This window comes from Schistocerca serialis, chromosome 8 (genome assembly GCF_023864345.2).
Source record: "Schistocerca serialis cubense isolate TAMUIC-IGC-003099 chromosome 8, iqSchSeri2.2, whole genome shotgun sequence".
Lineage (NCBI taxonomy): Eukaryota > Metazoa > Arthropoda > Insecta > Orthoptera > Acrididae > Schistocerca > Schistocerca serialis.
The window spans coordinates 488958746-488962676 of NC_064645.1; the positions used below are offsets into that span (position 1 = coordinate 488958746).

Genomic DNA, 3931 nt, shown 5'->3' on the forward strand with positions numbered 1-3931 from the left:
GGCTACGCGAACGGGTAGCGGTCCCTCGGCCGTTGGTGGAGACCTGGGGTTGTGTTGTGTTGTGGCCGCCGGTAATTCTTTGTTTTGACAACACAGGTTTTCCTGGTGAATATACACCATGTGATACAGGCATCCTGTTATGGTTGGACGTAAAGTGGGTTGCCGATTCAGTAGGTGCTACTATGTCCGAAGTGTGCGGCTACAGCAGGTACCCTGGTCATGAAAGCTATCAAAATGATTTTCCGGTCATTCCATATGTGGTCAGCATTCTGCCTCTCTTCAACAACTGGAAAATCATATCCAATAGCTATCCACGCAATAATTGCAGGAGTTGTACGGGGTTCGTGAATCACTACTTCTTGTGGCCATCATCAGATCGTCTGCAAATACGTTACAGTCATCGATATGCACCGGAGAATGCCACTCAGTGTCACAGTTGACTCTGGTTCTACACTGCGCAAGTTTATGATATCGTGCCAGTGATAAACAGCTCCCAGTAACCTGTTTACAACGATGCATGGCCACAATGCCCTGGTTTCAGTTGTCGTCTATTAGTCAGTGGTGTTCGAACAAACCTACGATCTTCTCATGGTGTACTTCTTTGAAAGGACCTGTGTATACACATCTTGCCACATCGTTATCGTGAGTCCAGATTGTTAGCAGTCGTTCTGCAGTCACATCACTACAGCCAAATGTTTGTGCCTTCTGTCACTACGTTGCTTCCTTGTACCTCATGCCAATGATTCGACCCTTTTCAAAGTAAGAAACATGGCTATAAGCTGCAAGTCCACATTCTCTAGGAATGTTGTGTTGTCATTTCCACATTAAAATTTCCAGTAATGTTAGACACCGTGTAATGGGTGGTCAAAGAGTGAGACACAGGGGTTGGACACAAATATGGAACACCGTGAGAAATGCATGCTTTAACGTAAAAGTAGATGCTAGCCAAGCCAGCAGGTTGCACTGTTATATTTGACCGCGAACGGCATCTGTGCAATGTCCTCAGCCCGGTGCAAGTGTCATTCGTACTCAGAACAGTGTTTTGAGTAGTTGAGAGTGCATTGTGTTGGAGCTAAGCGACTTGGAACCTGGGTGCTGCTTCCTTAACCAAAGTAGCTGAAGTTCTAAACATTTTGCGTGGTGTCTGTTTGTTCTATATCGTGTCTCCCTACCACTTTCGCGCAACGACGCTCTGAGCGTGTTTTTTAGGGAATTGACTAGTTTGAACCTGGGACCTGTTGCTGGTAAGGAGACGCCAGACCACACATGACATGTAGAATTCAGAAGAGTTCAGTGAGACTAGCGATGATATAACCAAATACTTAATGAATTCAGCGTCAGCTCCACTGCACTCCCTGTAAAAGAATCTTAATACTAACTAAATTTAGTGGAAGGGGTTCAAGGCTTTCCTATTTTTAGTTAGCTGGTAAAATAACGTTGAAAAAGCAGTTAAGTTTACCATTGGAAATTTTATTCTCCTCACAAAACATTGTTTATAAATTGCACTATTGATAGAAGGAAATGTTTTAATACAAGATGGTAAAAACCGACTGTGTTCAACAAAAATGTGAACGAATATTCCCTGAATGGGTTTCCAAGTTCTACAATGGATCGAAGGATGGCCTATGCCATATCACATCTATAATCTAGGTTTAATTTAAGTTTCACAAAAGAGAAAACTATCAAAATGGTCTACAGTGACCCTCAATTATCTTTAATTACTTATCTAACTTGTCGTAAATTACAGTGGCTGATGTGGCTTCTCAATAACTATATAACAGAAAAATCATCGCTTTCAGATTTTTACTTCAAGTGGCAAATGTGAACAGCATGAGTTTTAATTGACGATCGACACTAGTATTACGCAAAAAGGAGATGTAACAGATGAGGCTTCTGCAGTTCTGAGTGAAGCCTTATGCGCTCAAAAATGCAGCATCGCGTGCATTCATTACCTTGTCAGTGTTCGTCAGGGGGCGGCGGGCAGCGCAGCTCCACTCACCTCACCGTCTCCGAAGCAACTCTCTTCTAACTTCTCCTTACTACAATTTACCGAAGTTGGTTTAAAAAAAACTATCTGGCTGTGTTTTCATCCGACCAGTCAGGGTCTCATTGTTAACCTTAAGCTCAGCCTACAAAAATTCTGTCTATTCAATGAGAAACGTTATACTTTTTGTGGTGGGGCAATGTTTTTAAAGTTTGCAACGTAACAGGGACGCGAAAAAGTCTCACGCTAAAACTTGCAGCTGGTGTGGTCCTTTAGTGTTATCGTAAGATCTATACTGTTCTTGTGGAGGGCTCTATCTTTTAACATGGGCTGGGGGGTGGTCCTAACGTTACAGAGATGCGAAAAAGTCTCACGCTAAACACTTGTGAGTGGTGTGGTCGTAGCGGTTAGCTGGCGACGTGGGTGTCCGTCCCTTATCGTAGGGCCTTCTCGCTTAACACGGTTCTGCTCTCGGCTTCTGTTCTCGTTTCTCCCCTCGGAATTGCGTCTGTATCACGGTGGGAAGCTATGACATGCATTTAGGCATTCTTGTGTTAGCCTGTGGTATTCCATTTACTCACTCGTTACTCGTAATACTTTGGTTAATTTAACGTCACGATTTATTCGGAGCTATGTGACATACTACTGGATTTGCTTATCATGTCAGAGTTTTCATGGAAGGTGTTGTATTTGCCTGACACCTTACAAAGTGTTTGACGTTTCAAGAGGCACCGTATCAAAGTTTATACCACATACAAGGAAAGCCAAAAAACAACATCCGCTGTCACAACACAGACGAAAATTTCTGACGAATGATCGTGACAGACGGTCACTGAAGAGCATTTTGACGTAAAATAAGAGGACGAATGCTGCAAAATTCACGGAAAAACCGATTGCGACACTCGTGAAATCTGTCAGTAAAAAAAAAAGAAACACGTAGGGAGGCACATGTAGTGGGAAATGGAGGCCGAGCTAGAATTTCAACGGCCCGTGTGGCCGAGCGGTTTTAGGCGCTTCAGTCTGGAACCGCGCGACCACTGCGGTCGCAGGTTCGAATCCTGCCTCGGGCACGGATGTGTGTGATGTCCTTAGGTTAGTTAGGTTTAAGCATATCTGAATCTAGGTGACTGATGACCTCAGATGTTAAGTCCCATAGTGTTCAGAGCAATTTTTTTTTTTAGAATTTCAAAAACATTCATCAGTGACGAAAATCACCATATCAGGAAAACGTGGAGCGGAAGACATAAAAACTGGTCTATGAAGCAACGGAAGAATGCAATTTAGTCGAGTGAATATTGTGTTACATTGTTACCAATTACTGGCCGAGGTTACGTCCCGAGAGTAAAACATGGCGGGGAATAGGTGAAAATTTGGACAGCCATATCGTGGTGTTTTATGGATACCATGGTTACTCTACAAGGGTGCCTTACTGCCAGTGATTACGCGGCCATTTTGGCTGATCAGGTCCATTCTATCATACAATGTTTGTTTCCCAATACTGATGGTGTGTTCCAAGACGACAGGGCCCCTGCTCATACTATTTGCATGTTTCAGGACTGGTTTTGTGGGCCCAAGGACGAATTGTATCTCCTCTGCCCACCACGATAACCGTATCACAGTACTATAGGACCTTGGAGATCTACTTTTGAGAGGAGGGAGAGTGATCGCCATCTACCTTCAACAATATTAGTTCTCAACTATTACTGCAGTAGAACACAACTTGATGTGTTTGTAAGACTTTATGAGCCTCAGTTTTGAGAACTTTTACTTTAGAAATTGGCAACAAAATTTTAATAAGCGTTTTAATAGAAAAATTATTTTCAGCAAGCATTATTTACTATATTACTCAGTTCTGCTAAAACACTGAGCTTTAATGTTCTTTCAATAAGGACACTCGGTAATCACTTTAGCATAGGAAGGACTCTAAGTGGTTATGTGACCAGGGAT

The 3931-nt window shown here is 42.9% G+C and overlaps 1 non-coding gene across 1 annotated transcript; it reads left to right on the forward strand.

The window, feature by feature from the left end:
- The first annotated feature begins 2970 nt into the window (after nucleotides 1-2970).
- On the forward strand, nucleotides 2971-3054 carry Trnas-gga (transfer RNA serine (anticodon GGA)). The gene is given in 2 exon segments: nucleotides 2971-3010; nucleotides 3020-3054. It is a non-coding gene; the product is annotated as a tRNA-Ser (tRNA).
- The last annotated feature ends 877 nt before the right edge of the window (nucleotides 3055-3931 follow it).